Source organism: Spea bombifrons, chromosome 10, assembly GCF_027358695.1.
Source record: "Spea bombifrons isolate aSpeBom1 chromosome 10, aSpeBom1.2.pri, whole genome shotgun sequence".
Lineage (NCBI taxonomy): Eukaryota > Metazoa > Chordata > Amphibia > Anura > Pelobatidae > Spea > Spea bombifrons.
In genome coordinates this window covers 15587997-15598790 of record NC_071096.1, presented here as the reverse complement: position 1 = coordinate 15598790, position 10794 = coordinate 15587997, and positions in this window count along the sequence as shown.

Below are 10794 nucleotides of genomic sequence, written 5' to 3'. Positions count from 1 at the left end.
GGGGGGAGGAGTCAGAGGGGAGTATGGGAGCCACCCTCCAATACACCACTCTGGCTCCTCCCCCTCTCATACGCCACTCTGCCTCTCTACCCGGCTCCCTGGTGTCTTGTCAGAAACGGAGGTTCACAGGAGGCAGAGTGGAGTATGGGAGGGGGGAGGAGGCAAAGTGATGTATGGGAGGGGGAGGAGCCAAAGTGATGTATGGGAGGGGGAGGAGGCAGAGTGGTGTATGGGAGGAGGCAGAGTGGTGTATGGGAGGGGGAGGAGCCAAAGTGATGTATGGGAGGGGAGGAGGCAGAGTGGTATATGGGAGGGGGAGGAGGCAAAGTGATGTATGGGAGGGGAGGAGCCAAAGTGATGTATGGGAGGGGAGGAGAGGAGCCAGAGTGGTGTATGGGAGGGGGAGGAGCCAGAGTGGTGTATGGGTGAGTTATAGTGGTGTATGGGGGTTATTATGAATTTTTAGGGCATATAGGGGGTATAAGGCATATGGATATTAGGCATATCAGGGAGGCATAAACATATCAGGGGGTAAAAGGTATATCAGGGGGCTCAGTTGCATATCACTGGCATATAAGGAGTATAAGGCATATCAGGGGGCACAGTGGAATCTGGCATATAAGAGGTATAAGGCATATATGGGGGCAGAGTGGCAAGCTGGGGGTCAGATGTGCATAACTGGGGCAGTTTGGTAAATAAAAAAATTTAAACAAGGCTTTTTTCTCAGTTTTTATTAAATATGAAAAATAGTTAACATATGAATTAATATTATTACTAATAACTTTGTATTAAAACCTAGTTTGAGAAACACTGTGTTTGGGTTCTTGTAGTTTTTTTTATTATGTCAGTAAAATAAGAAGGTGAATAGAGAGGCCATTGCAATAAAGAGATGAAAGTGTAAATTGTACGTTTTTTATTGCAATTTTTCTTCAATTTAAAATAATGTATTTTTTTATCCGATTAATCGATTAATCGAAAAAATAATCGGCCAACTAATCGATTATTAAAATAATCGTTAGTTGCAGCCCTATTCCACGTTTTTGCCAACAAAGCCCCTTTACCAACCATCGGACCCAGTACAACGCAGAATCGAATGAGGCGTAAGAAACCCTACACAATTCCTTGTCGATGCCATCGTTCACCTACCCACCTTTCGGAAAGGAAAGATGATGAATCAACCTGAATTTCCCCGGTTCCTTCTTGGCACCTTGCCCAAGGGAGAAACCCGAAGGTTAACCAGAGGAGGACTAGAAAAGGAGCCCGTCATGCGACCCAACGCAACCTCTTTTGACAACTTCTCCCTGACCACCTTGGGGTAAGACAATGCAGATTTTAAGTTTCTTGCAACCGTGACCACCTCACCATCTTGAAACGCAAAGCTGCCGCCGCCCTATTGTTGTATATACTTCTCCTCTCTCAAACCAATACCACCAATTGATATGCGTGTAGAATAATCCGCTCTGCGTTGTGTATTAATGATAAATGTAATACCCTTGTTACCTCCTCCAAGAACTAACATATAACCGTATCCCCTTTTCCAGATAATACATATGTCTAGTTCTAAGGTTTTCTACCTGATATTACAATAAAACAGCCAACCCAATATTCTTACCAGAGAGAGAGCTTTAATTAGAATCTACCCAGATTAATGTTACAGCAAAGACAAATACCACTCACAAACATCCCATCTATCTAATATCTGCTGCTAAGTGTGTATGCTGTGTGGGTGATGTGCCAAGGGTGAGACTCACCAATCCAGTCTCTTTCTATGTGTTTCTATGTCTTTTTAAGGGATTTCTCTATTGATGTGTAAATTAGGTCCCTGTCCTGTGTTCCCAAGACCCCACCGTGTGATGTTATTGACTTACTATGTTTCCCATGCCTATCTTCAGGTGATGCATTTCCTTCCTTCTCTACATAGTATGTAGGTGTGATATCTTACAGCTGTCTTTCCTGTTACTTCCCCCCTAAGTGGCTTGCAGCTATCATACATACATATACACACACATAAACTTAATCAAGCACATATTAATTACAGATATACATACTTTGTATTTACCCCAACACCTATCAGGATATCTAGACAACCACGGCAACATCTCATTTACTCTCACTGTAGTCGTCCCCTTTTGCACCAGCCCTGACCTCTTCCCACCCTTGGCCTTTTGGCATCCTAAACATTCATGTTTAAATCTGCAGCTGGTACCCCACTTACATTGTCCCTCGTTAAATTGCCAGCAATAGCCTTTTCGGAGACCTGTCGACGACGAATTGCTGGCCCCGCCGACAGGCCCTAAAAAGGGCTGCCGCACAGGGGCTGTAACCTTGAACCACAGAGCAATGTCCTTATGGTCCGTATCTAATCGACGAAAGCACCGCTTTTCTCTGACGAAACTGTTCGCCATACCGGAGCCAAGCCAGGCCGCCATAGACCCTGTGTGCCTCCCCAATGCTATCCATGTAGCAAAACAGTTGTGAACACTGGTCAGAAGCCTTCTCACCAATAACGCTTGCCAAAATGGCAAACACCTGCCACCAATTCTGAAATGTTCTAGGGATTAGGCGCAACCTGCGTTTCTCGTCATCCTTTTTTTTCTTGTGAAGATATATGGGAATGGTGAGTGAAAAGTTGCTAATCTTTTAAAAATAACTTTGCTGTAAATTTGAGGTAGCAGCGAGTCCATTAAAACATAGGCCCAATGGCTTTTTAATCTGATCTTCGTTTTTCTTAAAACTTTTCTAGAAGCTGTTTTCTCTGAGCACTCTGGATCAGGGCGATCAACCCTTGTGTGTATTTTGTAAACAGTATAAAGTCATTTATAAATTTCCCTTTGCAAATAGTGTGAATGTAATAAAGAAGAAGCTGAAGAGATCTTAATAGGAAATAATGTTATCACATTTTTGTTTCCTTTAAAGTCGTAAAGACTTTTATCCTGTAAACAAAATAAAACGTTCACAAAAATTGTCAATGCACTTGAAATGCTTACATGGAGAGTGTATGGAAACTGCTGCTCATAGGGACAGGCTGGATGATGTTTGTGGCTTGTCCACCTGGTGTAGTTTTGGAAAAGCTTTGTGACAGCAATTGGAAAATATGTGCTAATGGAAGGATGAGAAAGAGGAGCTACAAAAGATTAAAAATATTCTTGAAATCTAACATAGGAAACAACGGAGGAAAGTGGATCAAAAGGTAAGAAACTCAGAAAATGGTTTAGTAGGAAAAGTCTGGAAAGCAGACAGTAAGAATAGAAGATTATTGTGGCATTTAACGTTTCATATATGAATGTTATATAGTAGAAATAACATCACATGTTGTCAAGTATATGTAATGGATTTTTATAATATTAAAACTTAATTAAAAAAAACATGTATAGGGGCATTTCTGATCAGGGGCAGGGGGGTAATTGGCCACCAAGCAGGTCTCAAATTCTCCAACATGAAATGGTCCACACATGGAAGTGGGAATGCAGCAGGGCCATGTAACATTGCATGAGTGGGAGTGTCTAAATGTGTGCCAGTAAGTATGTTATGAGACGGCAAGGAGCTGATGGGGCCACTTGGCTTTACTTGCACTCATGGGCAAGAAGTTGCCAGCCCTCCCCTGCTTCTGATTTCTTAGTACACCGTATTTGCTCCATTATAAGACGCCCCTGATTATAAGACAACTCCTCCAAAATCTGAATATTAATTTAGGAAAAAAAGAAAAAGCCTGGATATAAGACAACCCTATAGGAAAAGAGTTTTACTAGTAAATGTTAATTCATGTAAACTATGTAAACTATTTTTTTTAATAAAAGCTATGATTGAAAAAAATATTTTTTTTGTTTTTATTTCCTTTTATTTTCCAACCTGCCCCCGAGTTATGCACATCTGCCCCCAGGCTTGCCACTCTGCCGCAGAAATTCCTTATACCTCCTATATGCCACTGTGCCCCATGATATGCCTTTTAACCCTCTATATGCCACTGTGCCCCATGATATGCCTTTTGGCCACCTATGTGCCAGTCTGCCTCCAGAAATGCCTTATACCCCTATATGCCACTCTGGCATTTAGGGGGTTAAAAAGCATATCATGGGGCAGAGTGGCAAATAGGGAGGTATAAGGCATTTCTGGAGGCAGAGTGGCGTATAGAGGGTGTTGGTTGAATTAATGGTCGAATTCTCCTCAGAAAGAGTTTCCTTTATTCAGATCATGCGCATAATCGACACAAGGCACACAACAAACATAAGTCGAAGCATTGTCTAATTACATGTTTAGATTACATGGTTTATATAACATCATCTCTACTTCTAATGATATATTAGAAGTAGAGAAGATGTTATGAACTTCTAATGATATATTCCGATTGGTTACTTTTCAAGCAATTAACGCCTTTTAAGCTGCATAATTAAGAATGGTCTATACTTGACCCTTTGCATAGATATATATATATATAAAAAAAGCATGGAGTAGATGTCTTGGCATAGTTTCAAGGATATCTTATGAATATATCATAGACTAGACCTACCGCATCCGACGTGGTCCCTCGTCGGCCGCCCGTGGGTGGGCAGCTCTCTCACGATGACGCACGCGCGTGTCGACGCGGCACATTCACGGCGGTCGCATTACACTATGCGAACCGCCGTGAGCCGCCCACGACGCACCAACGTCCCCCCCGCGAGCTGCCGCGGCGTGTCAGCAGCACTCGCTGAGTTATAAGCGAGGTGCTGCAACACGTCCGCGACGCTCTGCCGCGGGAACTGTGTGATAGACCCACAGTTCTCGCGGGTTTAGCACACGTACTACTCAGCACCGACGTCACGTCCTCTCTGGTTGGCCCATTGTCTGTTTCCCGCCATTTTCCTTTATTTAAACATAAACCCATTTACTCACAGTGCCCGTTTAAAGAGTCACTGTTACTCTGGGTGCTGTTACTCTGGGTGCTTGTTCTCGTGACGTTAGTCTCCTGTTCGCCTATATTGTGTACTAGACCTCGGATTGTGTTTTGACCTGGCTCCCGTGATGCCTGCCCCGACCTCAAAAACTCCTGACCACGATAATCTGCCTCTGGCCCTGTATTGTTCATCTGTCTTGGACTTTCTGCCTGTACTGTCCATGCTGTGAATATGTGTCTCTGCATAGTGGGTACATTATCTGTGTTATCCAGGTCCCGACGTAACAGACATTTCCTGTTTTCTTATGTCTTTGTCAGCAATAATATTTACGATAACACAAGCATTTTTCTAACAGAGGGTTAAAAAGGCATTTCTGGAGGCAGAGTGGCATAAAGGGGGTTAAAATGTATATCTGGAGGCAGAGTGGTTAAAAAGCATATCATAGAGCACTCTGCCTACAGAAATGCCTTATGCCCCCATTTAACACCCCCACCCCAACTTACTGGTGCTTCTTACTCCCTGGTGTGTAGTTGGGGCAGCGGGTAGACTTCCGCTGCAGCCAGAAGGAGGTGCGGTTAGCAGCGGGGGTTGTCTGCTTAACCCCCCCGGCTGTGAGAGAGAAAGAATTCCCCGCAGCGGTGCGGGGAACTCTCCTCTCTGAGAGCCGGGGAAGGTCTGCGTGATGGACAGAAACCCCCGCTGCTAACCGCACCTCCTTCCGGCTGCAGCGGAAGTTACCTACAAGAATTGCATAGACGTCTACCCGCTGCCCCGACTACACACCAGAGAGTCAGAAGCACCCATAAGTTGGGGTGGGTTACCAGACAGGAGGATCCAGGTCCCCTGCAGCGCTCCGGGGGATCTGGATCTTAGTCTCATAGTCAGTGGCGTCGCTACAGGGGGGCAATCGCAATTGTCTGAGGACCTCCAAAACCACTTACCCCGGAGATCTGCCCCTCAAACTGAAGGGCATCACCGAGGCCACCCGATCCGCCCGATGAAGTCTCGCGCAATGACGCATTCATTCATTCAAAAGTCACATTCCCTTTTTAAAAATGGCCGATACTAATTTTTAATCCTATGAACCCTTTGATTTAGCCAACTGTAGAGGGAGGCAATTTTTAAAATCCTGATGAACTGCAAATATTATTAAAATCAGCCATTTAGCCTGTGTGGTACGTGAGTAACCATCTCATCCCTGGAGCTCCTTGCAGTTTTACTGCAAAATTTATTTATTCCGTTTACCATCATTTCTTTGGGATTGTCAGGGGAAAGAATGGTGTGTGCTTCTGTGAGTGAATGGAGATATGAAAGGTGTGTGAATGGTCAGAAATTAGGGTTGAAGCCTTGACGTGGCATTACTGCTCACGTAGGAAGTTAAATTATGGCACAAAAAGTACACATTTGCAAAAACTACACCCCTTGGTGCATCAAATGAGGGTCTGCATGTGTTTCTAGTACAAACCTGGAGTGTGCAAGACACAAATGAACATGTCGCTATGGTTAGAAAAAACATATTTTATAGCCAAAGCGACATATTCCATCATTTGTGCACTCAACTTTTGTCCTAGAAATACATGTAGCCCCTCATTTGAAGCTCCAAGGGGTGTAGTTTCTTAAAATGGATTAATTGTCTGAATGAGGGAGAGCATGAGTTAATATGTGGATGAGTTGTCTGAATGAGGGAGAGCATGAGTTAATATGTGGATGAACTGTCTGAATGAGGGAGAGCATGAATTTATATGTGGACGAATTGTCTGAATGAGTTAATGTGTTTGTGTGTATCATAGATGTATAATTGTGGAAGGGCAAAGATGGCACTAGCAGGATGTTTGAGCTTTGGGGACCAAGATGGCACAGGCAGGATGTATATAGGACAAAGATGGTAAATCTTATGTGTGTTATCTGGGTGCTGGCCAGGTTTTATGTTGGCAGTGTGGACGCCCGGGCTGACTTTGGGGTGTGCAACCTGTGATCTATGCTTGTAATTTAGGGGTTTTTAAATATACCTTTAATGCTGTGTTTTTATGTGAATTCCAATTGATCTGTACCTGGAAAGCTGGGTTTGTGTGTTATTCTGTAGATCCATATCTGCAATGCTATGTTTCCATACATTATTTATGTATACCAGCAAATACAGGGTTTGTATGTCTTGTTCAGTTGATTAATACCTGCAATGCTGTTTCCATGTATTTATTTGATCTATACCTGCAATGCTACGTTTCATATATTATTATTGTATACCTGCAAATACAGGATTTGTATGTCTGATTCTGTTTATTTCATATATACCTTCAGTGCTGAGATCACAAGAGAATTTCAATTGATCTATACATGCAAAGCTGGGTTTGTGTGTTAGTGTTGATCTATACCTGCTATCGGCAGCAGGGCCTAATATATATATATATATATATATATATATTTATATATATATCGGCAGCAGGGACTAATATTAATATATATATCGGCAACTAGGGCTAATATTAATATATATGGGCAGCAGGGGCTAATATATATATATATATCAGCAGCAGGATCTAATATTAGGCCCTGAAATAATTTAGTGCAAAAGTTAAGGTATTGTGTTGTTTAAAGGATTTCAAGGATTAGTCGTGCTAAATTGTGGCTTCAGGCTTCCCATGTTGAATGATCAAGTATTACTTTTGGCAATATATATATATATGCCCCCCCTATATATTGTTTCTAGAGTCGCCACTGCTCATAGTCAGACCTATTTGACATCTGATTATAAGACGACCCCGATTATAAGACGAGGAGTATTTTTCTCAATACAAATGACATTTGATATTTTTATCAAATACTATGTTTTACAATGTATGAGGTGTAAATGAAGTATAGAACTGCTCCAGTAAAACAGACTTCCTGTTTAAAGTTACTGACTCCAAGTGCTTTGCTCATAATCAGTGTCCCAACACCTCAATCAACACCCATGAGGCTGTAAACAGCCTCATGTGAAACAATGTGACTAGCACATTGTAATTAAATGGAATACTTTACTTCCTACTATGAAGTTATCAACCTCAGCCTATTTCAAAGAAAGATAACACTCATTGGGGTATATTCACCAACCCAGGGGTTTGCAGGAAAATATTTTAGCTCTTGAAGACATTGTGCAATTATAAAGGACAAACCCAGGCAAGTTTCATCTATACGTAGAGCAGAACCAGCTTCATATAATGCATAGTTAGATACATAGGCAGTGAGATGACCTTAAAGAAATATTGCCAAATTAACAAAACATTATACAGGGCTGTGTTTGGCATTTCATAATGCATAATGAAATCAGTTATGTGAACTTACTAAAGGTATGAGGCATGAGCAAACTCTCACAAGTTGGGAACATTAATGATGTAAAAAAACTAGGACCGCTTGTTACCAGAGATGATGGGAAGGTCATGGCGACTACCCATATTCCCCTCCACCTCATGTGCTGTAGCATGGGTGATTAATTAAATATTTTACCTTTAGGGAGACATGGTACCCATCCATGTATTCCCCCATTCCTCTATGCTTTGGAATTGGGGACAGCGATGCCCACCCACACTGTTACAATCTGAAAAAAAAATATTTAGCAGTCTACTTCCAATGGCATTCACCAATGTCCATTCCCAAATTTGCAGAAAGGGGCTCTTTAAAACAAACATAAAATACCCAACATACACAGGATAGCAAAGGACCGAGAAAATATGTGTATGCTTATGTAACCAGTGGCACCAAGTGGATAAAGGATGAATTACATTCTTCATTTATGATAAAACAAGTACTACTACTGAAGACACTTGTTAAGTGAGCTCTGACAGACAAGTAGGAACAAGTGTTTTTTTAAGATTGTCTGGAACAAGTGCTTTGCAAATTGTTATTGTGACCTCTGATATTCTGAACCTGACTGTGCTATACATCTGTCTTTTACTTCTGGTATCTTGACCCTGGCTGTGTATACGTTTCTCTATAGCTTCTAGTTTATTGCTCTCAGGAACCTTGGCTGCCCACAAGAGCGCCTTATCACTCCAGACTGCTCATGGTGTGTTGGGGTTCCTCATCGTGAAACATGAGTACACTTACACCGTGGTAAATCTATTGCCTGAAGGTAGAGTCCACTCTTCAGTCAAGTGTTTTGGGAGCTTGTGCCAAGAACTCATAAGAGTCATAATCAACTTTCTTACACACAGGATACAATGGAAGCTGAAATCACTCAGTTGAAGTTAAAATGAATGGACCCCCAAGATTCAACAACATTCTGAGGATCAGATGGATTCCAAGGGATATTAACACACAAGCAATTTTCTCCCAAGCACTTTTCTTACATATTTTGCATACAAGTAGCCCAGATATTAGGGAGGTCACAGGCTAGGAAAGGTGAATCCCTCTCTACCAAGAGATATAATAATTCACATCCGTTACTACCATATTAAAATAGCTGAATCTTAACACAACTGCAGGCAACATGCCAAAAAGTATGCAAATATTCAACTATGTATACGCAGATCTTTCTACTTTGACTCTGAAGAAGTGATGTGGATTTGCAGATATAACAGCTACTCTGAGGACACAAAATACAATATGGGGGGGGTGGGGGGGGGTGGGGGGGGGTGTCCCAATATTTCTATTAGGAGAAATGGAGCGACTAAACTCCTTCAAAGCTGGTACCAAACTCCTTCGAAGCTTGCATCTAGCAACCTCCGAATTTTGGCAGAGACCAAAACCACATAGGATAACTAGAAAGGAAGAAGTGGGCCACAATTACAGGAAAGAGATGAAAGATTGTTCAACTGTGGAGGGCATCACCAACAAGAACATTAGCTTGATACAATAGAGCCACTTCAGTTTAACCGGCAGTTGAAGCAATGGGATCTCCTTCTTGATTGCAATGGGGAGAGGACAGGGAAAATTCAAGGTTTAAAGACTAAAGTGCCAAGGTGCTGTACTATGCCATTTTAGTTCCCCTAGGTGTCTGTTTTGTTACTACAGGTTTGAGACTTTCAGCTCAACACTGCCCCCTTGGATCAGGATGGAACACCTGATCATGGTTTATTATTTTAGGGCACTCGTTTGTTTACACTTGAACGCTACAGTTGGTCTAATTCCGAACTTGGACTTGTTACAAAGATTTGTTATTGGTTCCACTTGCAGCTCCAAGTCTTCTACAGCAAATATTTGAAAAATGTCACCCTCGATGTCCTATTTGATGCAATCTGGCTAGCACAAAAGGCACTTCTGAGGGAATTATTTATTGAAAACACAGCAAAAATTAAAAGAGGGACTTCCAAGGGTTTGATTACTGGAGAGCAACAAAACAAGCAAGCTACAGCTTAATAAATTTGCCATGAGAAAATTAAAACAGAGGTTTAATGTCAAAGGAACCAAAGCTGTCTGTTAACCAGGAAGTTACACCATATCATGGCATGATATAGAATAAGTTGTATTTAAAAAATGCAAAAGGAGTTGCTGCTTACAACCAGTGTTCCCTCTAAGCTGTGCGCTTGTGCGCGTGCACATAACTTTTCGAGGGAGCGCACACGTTCTAACATTGTGCGCACAGTACCTAACGAGAGCTGGGGGGGGGTGGGCAGTCCGTCCAGGGTGACGCTGGCACTCCTCCAGAGACGGACATTAATGTCCGCCGCTGGAGGACCAAGCTCGGTTGGGGAGATCAAAAATCTCACCCCAACCGGCTTAAAATTAATCAAGGGAGCGGGAGGTCTGTTAATACAGACCTCCGATCCTGCTCCCTTGCTATGCGCGCGGCAACTGATGCTGTGTGTCGGGATTTGATGTCAGATCCCGGCACACAGCACTGAAGCCACGCCCACCTTCTTTACTGCACCGGAAGGACAGGACACAGAAGAAGAAGAGTCAAGAGGAAGAACGAAGAGGAGGAGGAAAAGTAACTAACAGAGGA